Consider the following 20,160-nt stretch of genomic DNA (forward strand, 5'->3'; position numbering starts at 1 on the left):
TTCAACCTTCCAAAAGCACGATATAAAGACATGCATTCATGCCATATCCATAACAAGACTGTGCATTTTTTTAAATGTTTCAGGAAAAAAAGGCTATCACAGATTCAGAAATCAAATCAAGAATATCCAAAGTGCAGCCAACTGTGCGCACAAACTTTATCATCACAAGAATAAGTCTTTTGCAAACAAGAATAACTTTCACCGCTGACTATACACAAGACACACTGCGATGCCTTGGTTCCAATGTTACTGGATGAATGCTTTTTACAACCTCAGATGTAAATGAAAAATATCCACAGTGCAGCCACAAGGAGCAGTGCATGTCATCCTTTCTCCCCCTCGTCTGGATTTTCATTTTCTACCCAAACTTATCTTTTGATCAGAAAACGGTCCATGGCTCACCCCTCTCACCCAAAACACACACACCTCATATGATGCAATCGTGGAATGAACACACAGCCTTGGACCAGGTTGGGAGCGAGTCACTGTATGGTCATTAACTAATAAGTAGTCTTTATAATTCATATATTTTGTGTCAAAATGTAACGCCTACTAAAACGCCTGATGGGGGCTTGACTAGTGCTGCACAGATTTGTGAAATGGCTATAGCCCACCCTAGCCCTGGTGTAGTGCCGTGCTTGGCTGCAAGCAATTTGCCTTACAATTTTGCATCAGTCGTATCAGGACTGGAGAGTATTTATTCATTTGACGAAGAGCAGAGAAAGACACTGAAGGATTTTCTTGGTGCAGATGTCTTTACTCCTCTGGCTTTAACAGCTGTTATCGACAGAGACAGACAGATGATTTGTCCATATTGGTATTTTTATCTAAGCACCCGGCCTTTTCCAAACTTTTTCCAACAAAGCCCTCCCAGATGGTTCTGTGTAACAAAGCCTCTGGTACATCATGTTATGACTTTTCAATAAGTGGTTGCCATCTGATAGCAATTGTTTCAGAGTGTGCTTAAATAAATTGCAATGACAGGTGTTTTAACTAAACCAGGTAAGACAGAATTCAGGTCCCCTAGTCCACTGCCATTTCTTGCCCTGGTCTCACATCCTGTACTTTTTGTATTTTCTTATTTCTTGTTTTATCTTTTTTTCAACAGACTTTGCTATAGACCCCAAAAGCATCTTCTTTGTGCTAAGAGCAGAATTTTTCTATTCCTCTAACTTATGTCGATGATCTTGCCCTATTTCCCCTCCCTGTCACAGCTGAAGGAGGCTTTCAGAGACTGGACTCATCCCGATTTGTTGCTGTGTATTCATGTCACATTCAGAATGAAAAGACAAACGCTGAATTACATAAGGGCTTACTTAATTGACCAGGTGTTTGAGCAGCTCAATACGTCGCTGTATCAGGTAAGGCGTTCATTGTGTTGTGGTTTCTCTGTATGCATTACAGGTCAAAAATGTAAAACCCTTTTTCTGCCCCGTCCTTAACCGTCCCATCCCTCAACACAAAGTACTGTCCTGGTAGACACTGTGACCGTTCAGATTCCCGGTGAGGGAACCTGAAAGAGAGAGCTAAATGCAAGGCAAAATGTTTGGAACGAGCCATCGTCACGCATCACAGAATCAGGTTCCACTGCTGATCTGTGCTTTCCGAATCTGGGTTCAGACACACAGGCTTGTGTATGAACATTACAAAAAACTCCAAGGAACTCTCTTGTGTGCTGAGAATACCACCAGCCGGTTTCATTTGCTACCGCGGGAGTGTTGGGGAAAAGAAAAACTAAAAGCTGGTAACTTAAAGCGGTGGATGGGAATGACAGACATTTGGCAGCAGTGTCAGTTTGAGTCTGTTCAGAGTTCAAACTAAGTTCAGGAGGGCAGCAGCCACAGCTTGCGTAAGCAGACACTGTGCATGTTTATCTGGTAATGTGTCTTTTCAATACACCATGTAAAATAAGTTAAGTCCTTTCTTGGGCTAAGAAACAGGCCAAGCTTACTGGGGCAGCCACACAGCTCTAATATTATACCCTCAATGATCACCTTTAATGATCACTAACCGGGTCAGGATACTCTCATTCATCATGGATTTAGTTTAAAGACTCGGCTGCAGAATACAGTACGCATTGCATCTCTGCCAAGATTTGGGCCACATTTCCTATTCAGTCTGTGAATGGGAGCTTAGCTGGAGATTACACAAAAGGAGAATTGGCAGGAGGGAGTGTTTGTCTATGTGTAGGACAATGTGTCTTATGACAAAAAACACAAGCTAGCCAATTGTCCCTGTTTTAAGGATAAGACACAATTACAGCTCACAAACGGGTGGCATTGTTTCCTGTGGCTAAGCTTTTCATCCATACATTGCATTCTAGATTTGATGAGGAGAAAATGAACAAATAAGCTGTAAGGATGTCATAGTAGGACTTCACAACGAAGTCTGGCTTGAATCTGGAGGCAGTGGAGCCATTAAAGGCATACCTTGACACTTTGTAGTTTGCAGTGTGGTGGTGTGCTGCATTGTCTTGTCATATTATCGTAGAGAGAAACATAACTGTGTGGACATCAGAGATGAAAGAGGGTAGGTTTTACATTTTCATTCCATCCCAGCTATTTTGCCCTTTTTCTTTCAGGATGCATTTATTCTAACAACAAAGGGCAACAATATTGCAGCAACAAGCTTGGGGTCATAATTATGTCAGCTCTGTCTTTGTCCACCACTCAACAGCATAATTTTAGCACCAGGTAGTTGTGGACATTGACTTTGAAATGAGTGCTCTGACGGACATAAATGGACATAAACATAAATGCTTCCTGGTGTCTGCTCTGTGTGTTGCATGGAGGTTGAATTTAGATCTCTTCTGAGTAGCAACACTTGTTTTGGCAGTACATGGTGTACTACATGCAGGGGAGTTGTTCATTTTCATTTCTTTGTGTCAGTCTGTTTCCACAGCACAGAGTAGCTTTGTTTGCTAACAATGATGCCTAAGTAGACTGATTGACATTACATCAATCCTATTTCTTCAAAGAGAGCTACGCCCGGCTCCACCAGTGTAGCAGAGCGGTAAGCAGCCGTGCTTACCTTTCTGTGGGAATCAAAACCAGCCTAATTGGCTCTTGCATGGTTGATGTTTGCTTTTCTTCAGAGGTCATTTACATAAAGCCGAGCCTTTGTCAACTTTGCCCTGTTGTGCTCGGCATGTTTTAAACATCACCATGTCCCATTCACAATGAGCAGCAGCATTTCACTGTCCCAGGTGTTGTGTATGGATGACCCATTAGGGATGGGGTTGGTGTGCATAATGTTATCTGACCATGCTTCACAGCCTGTTTCTGACCTATTGTTAACAGTTAACCAAGATAAGGTTTGTACTTACCCTTTCTTTCCTTGCTCACACAAAACTGCATTGATGGACTAATAAAAAGAGCTAAAGCTGTCATGTTATCACCCACCCCACATTGATTAGTGCGGTTTTATTCATGTCTTTATTTTCTTTAACGTTGCATAGAAACTATTTTCAGAAAATACTCTTTCGGTCTCTGTCTGTCTGTTTTCCCTTTGATTTTCTTGGGTGTGTTGACTGCACTTTTTGGGAGTACACACAAGAGATTCCTCCATGCAGTTTAGTCTGTAAAGCTCACTTTGATGCGACCCTTTGATTCCCTGAAGACATAACTATAGATATGACCACACATATGTTCACAAAGTAAATATATTCTGCTCGTCGGTTCCTGCAATCTAATTTTACATTGGTATTATTCATGTATAATTATTTTTGCACCCCTCTCACAGTTGTCAAATTAGAATAATTGAATCACTTTGTCAATCACTCTAATTAAATTGTGCTTTGAACATAAAATGGTTGATACTTAAACACTTTAACAATGTGGAACATACTGAATATTTAAGACTGCATGTAGTGCGAGTATAACCTCGCACTTACACTGCTTTCAGATGTGAAGTAAAGCTCCATAGAAAGCCCTGACTCCGTTGTGCGGACATTCTCCAGGGCTCATGTCTGAAAACAGCTTTATTTATTTTGAATGTTACATATGTTGATACTGAAAATATAAGTATAATGTCCACAGATCGTACAATACTATATGCACTACAGCATGATTCAATGTTTTATGGTTATGTCTGGGCACTCGCAGCACTTGATTAAAGTTAGAGAGAGGGGTGGTATCTGTATCTGCTGAACTCATTTAAAAAGAAACCTTATTATTAGTTTGGCTAAACCTAATCAACAGATGTCAGACAGTTTTAGCAGACAAACAAAAGAGATGCATCCGGTTCAAATTGACCAGGCATTTGAGCTCTGTCTGAAGCTATCATTGCACTTGCAAAGCACTCTCAAGCTTACTTTATGTGGTTTTCAATAATAAAATGTATTAAATTACCATGTCACAAGGCTGTGATTCATATTTATGGATTTATACAGTTTGAGCAGGAAGAGAAAGAAAGAAGAGAAAGAAAAGCGTGGTGTGTCTTTTTCTTTTGTTTGCTCTCAACCAGCTGGAGGTTGGAACAGAGACAAGTCTTTGAAAATATATTCTGCCACTCTGCAGGAAGGCTATGTAGAATTTGTCAAGAGGTTTTAACATGCGCCTAAATATCCTTTAAATGAGCGGGAAAAAGATGTTTTCCTGCAATTATGTATGATGAAAATTTGAGACCTGTGCATATTCTGTCCCTCTGGGCCCACTTGTTCTCTCAATATATAATTTCTCAGGCCAGTCTCTTTAAGTTAATCAGCAACTACATGTATGTATTTAAATTCAAATAACAAACAATGGTTAAGATATGGTTAGGGTAAGTGCACATACAACGCTTGGTTAAGGTTCAGGGAAAGATCATGTTTATGGTAATGAAAAAGGGAAATGATTATTGCTGGTCTCATGCATTAAAGACAGACTTCAGAGTGTCCATCTACCATAACAATCTGCCTTGCTGAATACATAGGGGGCCTGCATTTCCACTTATGTAAATGGTGGTCCAACCCTTACCACGTCAGCTAAGGAGGTTTCCTTAAAGAGAGAACACAATTGTGATTGAAATGATTGTCTTGAACATCTCTTGGAGTCCTCAGCATCAGCACATTGAACGTGTATGATAACAGTCCTGAATTTATGGTGGAGCTATTTGTGACAGAAATACATTGTCCTTCCTCAAATACATTTAAGATGTTGCACTTGGTTTAGAGATGAAATATTGGAGGTTATATGAAGCTCTTATTAACATATTCTGTATTAAACAATCACAGGGGCATTGAGATTTCCCCCCTTGATACCTTATTACTGATAGTAATTAAGGAAGCTGGTATACATGAATTACAATCTAAATAGGTTTTGTCCCGTATGGGTCCTATAAATGAGTAATACCACAAAACTACCCTCATGGGTTATGGAACAACTACAAAAAGGGAGGCAAGTGTTCAAAAACTGTATTTCCTTTGGTTCTATTATATGGGGGTTCTGTGTTGCCAGGGAGGAGGCTCAGTCTTCAAGCCTAAAGTCTGTGCACATTGAACACCTACGATTAACTGAGAAACTACAGCCTTCCTCTGCAGAATGTGAAAGGATATCGTGATACGTGGCTGTGCGTTGGCAGAAGTATGGTAAACAAGGCCTTCAAACAAAACAATGTTGTCTGTCCACGACCTCCAGAGAGAGGCAGAATTCTTATCTGGCAGCAAAATTAGCAGGATGACATTATTTATATGTTTTCCCAAAAGTGACACAAATCACCATTGAAAAAAGACTCTGTTTTCTGATGTTACGAGTGGATGGTACATATTGTTCAAAATTAGAAAAACACAAAACTACAGTATGTGGACATTTTCAGATGGTGATTGCTTTTGGAAAATATATATACCCGGTATCTACTATGTCCAAGTGTGGCAATATAGTATCAGCGTGAAGCTTCTCTAAGGCAGCAACACGAGCACAGCAGCCACCCCTTTCAATGGCTGCATCACTGCCTAGATCTCGATGTCCTTTTATAGCAGAAAGCTTCCACATTTGGACGTTTTGCTAAATCTGCATGATAGCGTTATTAGACTTCTGAATGGGATAATGGGAGGTAATGAGCGTGGTGGCAATTAGCACTACTCACTAGTCCAACTGAGGAGTATTAGTCACCATTTCTGTTTCAATATCTTTGCCTCCTACCTCAGCAGCAAAGAAGCCAGAATCCCAGTAGCAGCAGCAGTTAATGGGCCCTCATGCGTGAGAAAGTCCTCCACTGATGTGTCCAAAGATACAAAATTAGGTCTGGATAGAAGTATGTTTTTCATGATTAGACTAAGTACCTGTGCTTGGTGCTTGGTATCCTGCCAACTGGATTGTGAAACTGGCTTCTGCGCTGCATTTATTCATTTGTTTGTGAGCCACACATGACATGCTTCTGTTTGTCTGATATAAGAAAATAGCCATATGGTTTTGGTAAACAATGTGACCTTTTCACCACTTTACCGATCAGATCGTAGCATTAGATATCGGCTGTTGCTGCAGCAACCAAAGGCAAAAATAAAGTCCACAGTGACCGAAGGGCAATCCAGCCTAATGTATAGTAAATGTCAACCAAGTGCTTGTGTGAAGTGTGTCAGTATGTCCTGCATTTTTCAGCTGCCAGTCGGTTTGGTTTTTTGCACACCAATGTGTCATCTCTTTTTAAATCACACAAATTTGTCATTGTCTCTATGTATTGTGAATTAATTATCTATTCAGCAATTCAGATGGAGGTAATGCAACTTGATGGTGGTTGCCAACCACCAATGAACCGAACAAAGAAGAATTCAACAATTCACTAATAGAAACTAATAGATAATTACCCCAGTGGTGGTTGAGACAGATGATACACATTAATCAGTGACAACTACAATAACTATGGTTGTTATTCTTTGGACAGCCTTTGGTTTTTCAGCCTTTTGGTCAGCGTGATGCAGATGGTTTGGCCGGTTGTCGTCCTGTGAGGCGGATGGTACAGCTCATTCTGAGGAGGTCTGAGGGACTGTGGATTGAGAATTGAACAACGCACTCCAAAAGATGTGTCATATTTTAGTACTTCTGGAGTAGGTACTATTTTCAGTCAGTGTTTTTCAGCTGTGGTGGAGGAGTCACTCATGTAATAGCCGGTGAGTTGGTTGAGGATGGAAAGCTCTCAAAGTTCAGAGGCAGCAAAGCATACTTCACCTTTGGGAGGATGATTTCATGTTGGTATGCTGCTCCCCATTTACATCACAAACAATGCGTCATGCCATAGACATGCCACCATATGCAACTATGTACCATGTTTGCATGTAGGAAACTCATGAACAGAGATGTTGCCAGCTCCAATAATACCTTCAAGCCTTTCGCTGTTACTCTTCAGTTTGTTTTTACCTCATTTAGCCTCTGTGCTCAGATTTTGGATTCATCCCACTGGGTGCCAACTTCTTGGGAGAGTAAATCAGTTTGGTGGACTGGTGAATATCTAAACTCTTTGAAATGACCTTGTGACCCCTTTCAGCTTTATTCAAATCAGCTATTGATTTTTTGTCTTTTGAGATCTCATGGCTCACATTAGCAGGGAGTTTTTTCATCCCAAGTCAAAGTGGCTCTAACCCACACAGCTGTTTTCATCATTAGCTGAAGGGTTCACAACGTTTTTCCAAATAACACTGTGAATGTTTGAATTATGTTTTCATAACGACCAAGAACAATATGATTTGTGTTTTTGAAGATCCTACCATATTTTAAACCAAATTTTGAAGCTGAACTCTTTCTCGCCAATATATGTAGGTCCATATAGATAGATAGATAGATAGATAGATAGATAGATAGATAGTATAACTGTCTTTTAGAATTTAAATATTTTTTTATCAGCTGACAAAACAAAAAATACCTTAATGTAGTGATTTTATCACAAATTTTACTGGATAATCCAGCAATATCCATGAAATCACCTTTATTGTGCACTGAATAATCTGTTTAAGAACAGTGTCTTGGTTGATAAATAATTCTGACAGCTGAGATATTCAAAGTCCATCAGTGCTGAAATCTCCATTACTAATAACAAAGCATTGTTTCTGATGTCAATTCTTCAGTGGCTGCCAACAACATATGGTTTAAAAGGTTTTTACTTTTTTACACAACACTGACACAATGTGGCAGATTAGCAGGTACTAGATATTGAGCAGGTTTCAGTGAAGCTACTTTTAATATTAAAATGTCACTAAAACATCTGGCAATTTAAATAGGTATTTTAGTTTTTTTTTAAAGTTCAAAGATTGACAAGAATTTCGTCCATCCACCCATTGTTGTCAGTTTACCAGGGATTGGGCCCCTCGCCCCAGCCATGCTTCCCCGCTCTTCCTGGGGGACCCCGAGATGTTCACAGGCCACATGGGATATGTAGTCCCTCTAGCAAGTCCTGGATCTACCAATGGGTCTCCTCCCAGTTGGATGGGATGGGTAGAGCTCCAATGGAAGGCGCCCAGGAGGCATCCCAATTAGATGCCACCTCAATTGTCGCCTTCCGATGAGAAAGAGCAGTAGGCATACTCCCAGCTCCACCCCCCAGATGTCTGAGCCATATTCTAATATGTCCTGCCACAATTTCATAATGAACCAAAGTATTGTTAACCACCGGCTCGTGTTTTATTAGTTTCTGTTGCTGTTGCTGTTCTTTCTCTCATGCAAGAACTTCTTTAACTCTCTAGTCTGTTTACCTGTCACTCTGAATCATTTGCACGTGGGAGTGACCTTTGTGCACCTGCACGCACACACATGTAACTGCCATCAATTTAATTAATTCTATGGGAAACGCTGAACTGTGAATGATCATTTTGGCCAGCAAATACCCACATATTGCACTAAGTACTCATACCACTTATTCATTGCGTGTTTCTCACTGTGCCCAATAGACATATGTGAATGTAACCACGAATCCCCATGTGATTCATACACAGACAATAATCAGATTTAAAAATAATATGCAGTTTGAGTAGATTTCTTTTGCAATTTTGTGAATAAGGAAACAATAAATTATAGTTACAAAATGAGTATTTGTAACGCTCATCCTCAATCCCAGCCTATTATAATTAATTGTGACACATGTCTCATTACACTTGTTCTATTTGTGGTTACGCTCTTCAAGTTTCCTTTTTTCTGTTCCGTTGATGATTTCTGCTTCAGTTCTCTTGCTGTGTTGTTGCGTTTTAACAAGGTCCCCTCCTTGCCTATGCTTGCTAAAATTATCCTTACTTCGTGAATTTGCTTATGTGGCCTTTGAGAGTCTTCATTTCCACAATGCAGAACCAGGGTTGCGCTTGTGACTCATGAACATCATATTTATTCAACATTTACTACCTTTTGAAAGTACGTTTTCTTTTTAGCTGTACCGGGAATGTTCATCTTTAACAGAAGTTATTGTGTTGTGCACTGCAGCTCCACAGGGGCTGCTTGTGCCCTCACTTACCAAAGAAAGAATAACTCAGTGCAGAGAACTGTTATCATACGTTCACTGAACGCTATTTGCTGTTTCTCAATTATATCACTCCAATTTCTCCAATTACCGTCCTGATTCATCTCCTGACGGGCTTCTCGTGAAAAAATGGTATTTCTCAGATTAATAATACTTTCACATAACGCTGCCGTGATTAGATTAGGTCAGATTGAAGGGAATTATGCTTGATTGACAGATTTCTGATGAGTGTCTGTTTGTTGAAGGGCCCATCCGAGTTGTATTTAGTGGAAACAGTTGGCGGATTCTTCAAGTAGGAGCTGTGATGTGCATATTAATCAGGAGGAATATTCATTTCTCCAATCCTGCATTCTTCACCGCTAATGTATTCCTTGCTGTAAATACCTTGAGGAGTAGCTACACTGCTGCTGATAAATAATGCATCACTGATAAATGAAGCAGTGTGCGGCTTACTGTGCGTTTGCATGTGAGTAAGAGCTTGTGAACCCCCATTTAAGAGAATGTGTGCAATTGCAGTCGTTCCACTTAGTCTGACGGGCCTGTGAGGGTTTTTTGTCAGTGTGCTGCTTTGATAAAAATGCAGCATGTTTCTTGCTGTACCATCGCCTCTGTCACAATCAGCAGTTTTGTAAGGTTCTCTCCCCGGACAGAACAACTGTAGCAATTACACACATGCACAATAGTCCCACTCTCTCTCTCTCACTCACTCACACACACATACAAACATACAAACATTCTAGTCCTGGTTTCGGGCACTAACACATTTCACAGCACTGGCATATGCAGAACATCTTTCTGTGCTCGCACTATTAGATACAAGTGGGAGAGAAAACACATATGAAGGGAACATTCTTTTAATGGTGTGGGTGTTGTGGTGTGAGTGTGTGTTAACCTGGAGGATTAAATAATATTTCCTCAAGGGGGCAGATTATGGCTCAATCATATCTGACCTCCATCCCTGCTCTCCAGATTATCTTCCTCAAGAGGAAGTGTAACCAGGAATGTGGCATCACTAGAGGTGCATCCATTTGGTTCTCCTCAGGACTTCCCATTAGTGTTGTTCAACTTGACTTGCTCAGTAGCCATTATGCAGGTAATGCATAATTAAAAACTATATATTAGAAATCTCTACAGATTTTTCTTGCTTTCCATAATATCAAGTAGGCCATCTGTTTACAATGGGGAAGTCTACTGCTACACCCCCATCACCCCCATCACCCTCTCCACCTCGCACACACACACACACCACCAACACCAACCAACACAGTACACACAGTCATAAATGTAACATTTCAAATCTACCTTTCTCTCTTAAGATATATTTTAATAACTTTGTATTAAAGTAATGAATACACCATTAAATTGTTTGCAGCAGACTGTGATAAGAGTGATGTTTATAGATGTATATAGATTATTTTTATTATTAATGGTTTGGTTTTTTGTATTTATATAGCACTTTTCTAGCCTTGATGACCGCTCAAAGCTCTTTACAGTACAGTTTTACATTCACCCATTCACACACACATTCATACAGTGCATCTATTAGCAGCACTTTGTTGCTCTATGAGGAGCAGTTCAGGGTTCAGCATCTTGCCCAAGGACACTTCGGCATGGAGATGGGGAAGACTGGGGATTGAACTGCCAACCTTCTGGTTGGAGGACGACCGCTCTACCCCTCAGCCACAGCCGCCCGTATTAACAATAGTAGTAGTAGTAGTAGTAGTAGTAGTAGTAGTAGTAGTAGTAGTAGTAGTAGTAGTAGTAGTAGCTGGCACGTACACAGATAGATATCAAAGGGGGCTTGATATTTAAAATTATTTTTTTTTTTGCCTCTATAGTTTCCTGCCTTAAACTGCATAATTTTGATTGTAGGCTCCGCATTTAATAACTGTTCATTCTACTACTGTTGAGTATTAAACAATCGTGTGAGTGTGAGGATATTAAGGGTATTATTATTTAACTTTTGATTTTAGAACATTTCCTATTAAAATAAATAATTATTTTATTTGAGCCCCTGCCCCCCTAAATGTCTGTGCATGTCCCTGTATGGTAGTATTGTTGCCGTTGTTTTCGAGTAGTGTCAAAGCTAGATCTTTCAGCTCTGGAGTCAGATACTTGCAAAATGTGTGTCTGTGTGAGACAAAGGGAAAGACAGAGAAACGGAGAGAGGGAGAGAGAGAGAGAAAGAGACTAAAAACTAATTATAATTTTTATTGCTTTAACGTTCTTTGTTCAGGAGGTTTTAAGTGGCAGCCAAATTGTCCCAAAGTCCCAATTATCTTCTCTTCAAAACAAACGGATGAAGTGATGAAATGACAAAAAACACAGAATACAGCAGTTTCATGTTCATAACCGCTGTTTCTCTGATGCTATTGGGTGGACAGGACATCAGGAGGAGCTGTGGGAGAGGACTGTTTGCTCAGGAATTTTCTCTAAAATCCTTTATCCAATTAAAGGTTATAGTTATAATGTTTTTAGATTATAAAAAGCGATGATTGACCTGAAACAGTGAGAACGGAATTGGCTAGACTTGTTTTGTGCAGCCATCTGGCCAACAGCCGGTGCTGGAGCTCTGGATGTGAAATCGTCCAGTAGGGATATGGGGCTGAGCATCAGGGAAGGAATGGGGCAACACAAGAGGAATGAGTACAGGACATGACCAGATTCTACACATTTAACATCCCATCCACTCAAACAACACTAAAATACTGGTCACAAATGATACTGGCCCTCGTGCCAATGGGTATTGTTTTGAACTTCGATCACTTTGCTCTTTTGACTTAATTGGCTCCATCATTGTGTCCTGTGTGTTTAAAGTGGCATGAGAGTGGGACTGATATTTGATATTTTCTGGATCGGTGTATAAAAACTGACACAAAGTGGAGGGTACGGTGAGATGGAGAGAAAGATGGGAGGCCAGAGGCAGCCACAGATCAAACCAGAATAATAAATACGCTGGGGAGTCCTTGCTGGTAAACTTACAATATCTGCATCTGAGAGTTCACTGCAGCCTGATTTGAGATTCCCCATTTCCACCACATTAGCAGGCGCCATCTGGAACTGCAAATTTGTGCCATGTTGCCATTCAGACACCTGTAATTTGTGTTGAGAGAAGGTATCTGATGTTTCCAAAATAATATTTGTGACATCGTGATGAATTTGTAATGATACTTGGACCTGAATTCAGGGGAAAGAAAGCAGGTGTGCTGAGCATAAATGTCTGGGGGTGGGGGGGCAACAAAACAGTGTTCATATCTCATCAACTCCCTCTTATGACTTTACTCTTTTAACTACACTATACTCTGTATTTCATATACCTCACTTTTTAACTAGTCTTGACTTCATTTTAAACAAGGACAAAGATCTATGACTAAATTTTAAAGTAAAGTCAAATCAGAATAATGTGGTTTCTTTCATGCATTGGCAGAACACCCACACTAAAAACTCTGTGTTTTGTAAATTTAACAGGTACGAGTGCAGTACCTGCTTTAAACATACCTGTTTGAAATTGGCTATTTGTTTGGCTTGTGGAAATACCCTGAAGCCACCGCTGCTGCACAAAGAGCTGGTCACCTTTTTTATTCAAAGTTCGGTGAAGCTCAACCCAGTAGGCAGAACCCTGAATCAGTTGTTGTTACTGAAAAATGATGGTACACAACTGTTCCTGGTCTCTCTCTCTCTCTCTCTCTCTCTCTCTCTCTCTCTCCCCATCCCCCCTATCAAAGTGCTGCTCATTGTGGGAACTGTTGGGTATCTCTATAATTTTTTAGGTCTCGAGATAATGTTCATTATGATAAGGTAACAATACAAATATAATTGAATTGAATTGTCGTAAACATGCCTGTTTAATATGCTTATTGATGTGACTATGCTGTCACTTGAGTTGATGAGTCCCAGCTGCCACTGCTACAGAGCGCTGGTTGCCTTGAAAGTTTGTTAAATTTGAACGTATCATGTATCTAAATCACAAATTAAACACTGCGCTTCCTTGGCCCCTTAACAATACACATGCCAAATGTGAAGCCTATAAAACAAACTGTTCTTGAGATATGTAAGCCACATACAGACAAGGTAAAGATTTGTGTAATTATTAAATAGATGAAACATCAAGGTGGTGAAATTAAGTCCAGATTATTAGCAAGTTATCTTATATATCATATCATCCTGTTGTCATAGCAAATATGTTATTTCACAGCAGCTGTTGATGTCAGGGATGAATTCTTCTCTTCAGGTAATGTGAGAGTGGTGAGAGTACAGGCACGTAGCTTCTGTCTTGACGAGTTGTATCAGTTATTTACTGGTAAATACACTGAACTTCAAGATCATCTTCCCAGTATTTCAGCTGTACTGCTTCTAACTCCCTGCTACAGTCAACAGCCTCACTGTCACACGCGTGACACCTGTCTCTCGCCCACTAACTATGCACACAACATAAAAACTGACCTATCCCCGATGCAGCTGCACTCCTTGTGTAACAATATTGGATCTTTTTAAAGATGAAGTGATTTTCTAACACACAAATACAGTTTCCACACCGTGAATGATGATGCCAGGAGGATACCTGATCTCAAAACAGTGGAAGCTGAGTCGAGAGCAATGCAAACTTGTCCGTAGTTAGCTATAGCCAGTCACGTGTCAGAGATCCCATGTTCGATCCTCACTGTGCAAAGGTCCAGAACAAGCTACTCTCCCCTCAGCTTGACAGACCGCAGATCTTGTCACCGAGACACAGTCACAACCATGAAAATGCAAAGATGAGAAACATCGATTCGACGTCGAGCTAGTTTCCAGTACCTGCTGCCACCACAAGATGGCAGTAAATTACAAGAAGAATGCAAAAAGGCAACATCAGATCCTTTATGGGACTGAAGTATCGTTAAATTGTCTATTTTTAGCTTCAACAGTTCAATCACTTCTGATAAAAATATTATAATTCAAATGAGGATCACTGTAAAATGTATTGAATAGTTAAAATGTTTAATGTGGTCTAGAGAATATAAAGACTACATGGAGACTCCATCCTCATTACTGGATGACCTCTCTAGAGTGTAGCATCATGTTCTCAATTTGTTGGACACAATCAAGTTCAGAAGCATGAGGTGTTTAACACCTGTCAGTTACGAGCCTCTGAAAACGTATAACTTTAAATCTTATAAGGCTTTTTCCAGTTTTTAAATATAATAGAATGAAGATGACTCTTAAACCTGTAACCTGTCCCTCACTTATTCAGAACAAAAAATAGCATTGAGGGTTAGAGAGGAACATTAGTGTTAACAGACAGTGTTACTGAGAAGGCTGTGAATTATAATTATTTTCTCTGATCATGGATATTACAGTGAATCTGCAGCTACAAATCCACATGTTGCTGATGTCTGTGTGTGCATGTCCCTCTCATTGGAACTTGAAGGGATACTTCACTGAAAAATGAAAAATGTACTCATTATCTACTCACCACTATGCTGATGGAGGGGTGGGTGAAGTTTTTGAGTCCACAAAACTCTTCACATACAAAACACGTACACATTCTCGCCCAAGGGCAGGTGTGGGGTGCGTGTTCGTGTGGCTACGTCTGCTAGCTTAGCCATTTCCGGTAGAGGACTTTTAGCCTTAATACACGGTGTAAATGAACTTGTTTCCAGTTGAATATGAATGTCGGCGCTTGTGGTCACTTCGATGACACCACACGAGCAGTATGGAGGCATGTTATGTTTTTTCTGTTGTTTTACTATTGATTTCAATTGTATTGGATTTGGCTGCAACGCTGTTTACCCCTGAGACTCCAGAAGTGTTTTGTGGACTCAAACACTTCACCCAGTCCTCCATTGGCAGAGTGGATAATGAGTGAATTTTCATTTTCCCCTGAACTATCCCTTTAAGTCAGGCTGAATGAGGCAGTTGGCAGCAAGGACACTTAAGAGAGTGAAGGGTGCTTGAGAAGATTGAAGTACAAAGCGTGTGCATGCAACAATGTATTTGTCCCTTGCACTTGCACACACACACAGACACACAGACACACACACGCACGCACACACACACACACACACACACACACACACACAGACACACACACGCACGCACACACACACACACACACACACACACAGACACACACACACACAGACACACACACGCACGCACACACAGACACACACACACACACACACACACACACAGACACTCAGACACACACACGCACGCACACACACACACACACACACACACATGCATTTGTCGATTTTGTCTTATTTCTGAATGATCTGAATATGAAAGGCAGAGGTGTATCAATGGCTACAGAGAACCAGCTGCTAATGTAAAGATGTGACAATTAATTTCCACTTCTTCATCCTTCACTCACATGTTGGTCACCTACATGATCCTTTGTTATCAATTTAACCCTGACACTGCCTGCCGACCCTTCTCTCAGCTCAGAGTGCACCATACTTAATGAGAAATAGTCATCAATCATAAATTCAGTATATCATTTTTTTTCAAATAATTCAACAGCTTAAGGGTTTTTTTGATATCGGACTTCCATTGAGAATGAGGAGTTTTATGAATTAATATAGATTTTCAGAGTTGTCAAAATGCAGCAGAAGCTGAGACATCTACCTTACTTTACCTATATAGAAAGCTGAGGTTATGATGTCATGTCCGGTCTATTTTTTATAACTTGTTGACAAGTAACCTTTGGTAGGCGTGTGTCTCAGGGGTTAGGTCAGGGTGCGTGATGTAAAGTGTGTGACATTGATACCAGACACCATGTTTATTCACAATTCCATAAATTGCATCTGGATTTAATTCGTTCAAAGTGCCAAGGTGGGGTACAAGGGAAAGATGTAATGAGGGACAAATCAAATAATTTCAGGAAATTACTAAAATAACATATTTTAATTGCTTAATATGGCCAATGTGCACATGAAACATTTCTAGTAGCACCAATATGTCTTTTATTTTGATTCTTGTCATCAGTATGTATTGTTAGCAAATTTCTAATTAAATTTTATGCCTTATAGCCCAAATGTTCTCGTGAATCAGTAACCTTTTATCATCTAAAGAAATCTAAAATGTTGTGATGAAAATCAATAACGTAAACCTTTCTTAGCAGAGGAACAAATGCTGCATTATGAGAAAATAATCCCATGTGCAGAGCTCTGGTGCAGTGACCAGTGGTGTCTTGGTGACCTCCCTGACCCTCCATGGCCTGTAACTCAGTTTAGCTGGACGGCTAACTCTACAAAGAGTCCCTGTGGTTCCAAACTTCTTTCATTTCACAGTTATTGAGGCCACTGTGCTCCTGGGACCACTCTAATCTTTAGACATGGTTTAATACCTTTGTCCTGATCTGTGCCTTGCCACAGTTTTATCACAAAGGTCTACAGAGAGTTCCTTTGACTTCATGGCCCATGCTGATGTGGAGTGTGAATTTTGGGACCTTTCCAAACCATGTCCAATCAATTCAGTTTGCCTCAGGGAGACTCTAATAAAGTTCTCGTCTCATCTCAAGGATAACTAGAGCACAGAGGATGTACTTGACCACAGTTTGGAGAGCCCAGGAGAGGGTGTAAATACTTTTTGTTTCACTTTGACATTGTGGTTACTGAATACACACTGATTGGCGAAAATGGCAATTTCTATCTTCTATTAAATGTAGGACACAATACGCTGTGAAAAAGAGTAAAAGGTTCTAAGTTCTTTCCCAAGCTACATTACATCATGATGTGTGGATACAGAAAGCCAGCCTAAAGGTATTCAGTGACTGAGCTTATCCCCCCTATCTCCTCACAGCACTTCAGACGTCCATCCTCAGGGTGAGGCGGCAGGGATCACACACTTTACAAACTTAGAATGAAGGTGACCCTTGAATGTGAACTAACCCATGGCTTACATGAGCAGGCCAGCGAAGAAAACAACATGTAAATGAGCTACCCAATTTGTTGTTACCAGCAGGCATGTTTTTCTTCTGTTAGTAGATGCTTGCCTCCTCTCTCATTACCAGCCCCTGTGCCAAGATAACACGAGTGTTAAACTGTTTTGTTTTATCACCATCAAAATTCACTGTCTTTATTTACATCTCTCCCCCACAGTTCACTTATTAGCTGCACAGTCATTTCATTTTTTTACTTTGAAATAGGGCTGACCAACAGACAACGTGTTTGCATTGGTGCGTGTCGAGAGAGAGTGACAATGTTTGCGAGTGTCTGTCAGAGCGGGTTATCTTATTTACAAATTAATTCATTGTTTTTCCGACGTGACTCAGAGCCAGTCTCTCCTCTCTCCCTATAGGCTACCGCTCCGCTGACCTATTCCGCAACTCTAATGGTGGACCCACTATACTGATAAACAAGACACATCCTCTGCTTTCAGCACTCTGAGCATGAAGTGGTGAGACAAGTGCTCATGACAGAAAATCCTCTTTCACAGTCAGCTGTGCAGAGCAACAGTATTAGCTGCAGGCACTGCAATTGTATCAGTCCCGGAAATCCGCTGCTTCCCAGGCCTCCCTCACACACACCATCAGACCACTGACTCTGAAGGGAGCAGACTAGTTGAAGATGTGGCTGCTATGTTCACCTGGGGGCATAGTGATCCACAATGCAAAATACAAATATCTCTGACTATTTTAGCAGTTGGATGTTAATACAAAGAAAATTTGGACCACATGTGAACTATATACCCATAGCAGAAACCCAATGGAGGTTGTAATTATATTATGTGAAAATTAATAAACCGTCAGATAAACTCTCATTTATGATAGATGATTATCAAAACTGATGGACAATATCAAACACAAACTTAATGTTAAACTGCTGGCAGTAGCAGGCGGTGTGGACACACACACACATGCCTGCAGAAGCAGCAGATTAGCCAGGTAGCTGTCACGCACAGGTGAGGTAATGGATCTTCTGTCTTTTGATAGGATGGAACGTGTGAGCCCTGTTCTGCTTCCTCCTCTGACTGTGGGTGTGTTCAAGTAGTCCATTTTGCTTAGGAAGGTTACTACTCTTATTTAAGTGGCCTCCATTATAAGAGCTGTTCATATTATTTATATGTACTGTTCTTGTTTTAAATGAATCTTATTGTGCTCTATATCTGTGATTGCACACTGTGCCCTGCACATTTAGTCCTGTGCTTTGCTGAGTCCTGACAGGTCTGTCAACTCAACAACTGTTACATCACTGCTGGCCAGGTTGACTAAAGTTGGACCACATACCTTTTTTTGTTTTCTCCTCCAAATAATGGTAACTAACCTTGTTTACATCCAGTGTTTCTTGCCCCAGCCGTGTTGTTGTTGTTGTTGAGTTGTTAATCCATTACTATCCTTGGAATACAAATCCAGAGCACTGTTAAACCAGATTAAATAAATAATAAATAATAATCTTCTCTGTACCTGACTTCAACACAGGCAGAAAATCAGTCATTTAGGTGTGATGACTAGTTTTGCTCTGAGCTTGTAAAATAAGTCGTTGTGACCATGCCATTTGGACATGATTGCATTTCCTTCTGCGTTTGTCTTTGAATACAAATAGAAACATGACCATTAGCTTCGACCAAAAGATAGAAAAATTCAATGTGATATTCTTGTATTAAATAATTATTTCAAAAGAAGCTGATTACCTGTTTATCTCAAGCTGATTGAAGCGGCAATAGTTGTAAAGAAAAAGCTTATGATCCTTTCGTCCCTAATCACCGTTTTTATTATACAGTATATCATTTGTTTTTGTCATCCACTCCACAGGCGCTTGTCTCCAGAGGACCTTCATCTGCTTTGCATTGATGTTATTTCTCTCTCACGCTCTCTGCCTTTTTCCCAATTTCATCATTCATATCCCCCTCACATGTATGTAATTGTCTCTTCTCTTCATCCCCTCTCACCGTAATCTGTGTAAGACATTAGCGTCTCTTGACTCGGTCAAGCTTCTCACTCTTGACTTAAAACCAAAATACGGTTTGTGGAAACAATCAAATTGACAGTATTCCCGAAGTCAGGGAGATTCTTATGCAGATTTGGAAATGCATTAACTATAAATGCAAATGTGCATTAACACTAAGTGGTGCCATGGTGTAATATAACTCAGTCTTGTGCCCCGCAGCCCACGAAATTATGATAATTTTTTAGGAGTGGATCATGTTTAATGAACTCCAGAACACTGAATTTGAGAAAAAGCGATGGCTGTGGGGTAATTTCTTTTGGCTTTAATTTGTGGCTGTTTACATTCCAATCAGATAATCTAAATCCTACACTGTTCACCTGATATGGACTCTGAAAGCTTTCAACTTTCAGGGTGTTTGGGGGTCAGCACTTGAACCCAATTTAATCTCCATTTCTGCAGCATAGAGCCAAAACATATGGACAGCTCTGTATATTATTCAGTGGTAAGTGTAGACATGCATTAACTTCCCTATCTGAACACTGTTTGGGGTTGTGTTTCATTCCTCAAATTACAAATGAGTTCAATGAACTCCTCTGCAACAGCCTGAAGAATGATCATCACATGCTTCCTGAAAAATAGATTGTTATACAAGGCTATTGTGCTGCATTGTGTAGAATGTTGTCCAGCTACTTGGTGTATTTTTTGTATATAAATCTTTATGAAACCACTCTGCCACACTACTCAAACGGACCAGATCAATGTAGAAATGTAAAGTGACAGAATTTATGAATTCATACGTACACCAGCCGGCCTATATGTACAGACAGGGGCCTGAGATGGCATTAGCCCACATGACAATTTCATTGGTCATCTT

This window comes from Hippoglossus hippoglossus, chromosome 4 (genome assembly GCF_009819705.1).
Source record: "Hippoglossus hippoglossus isolate fHipHip1 chromosome 4, fHipHip1.pri, whole genome shotgun sequence".
Classification (NCBI taxonomy): Eukaryota; Metazoa; Chordata; class Actinopteri; order Pleuronectiformes; family Pleuronectidae; genus Hippoglossus; species Hippoglossus hippoglossus.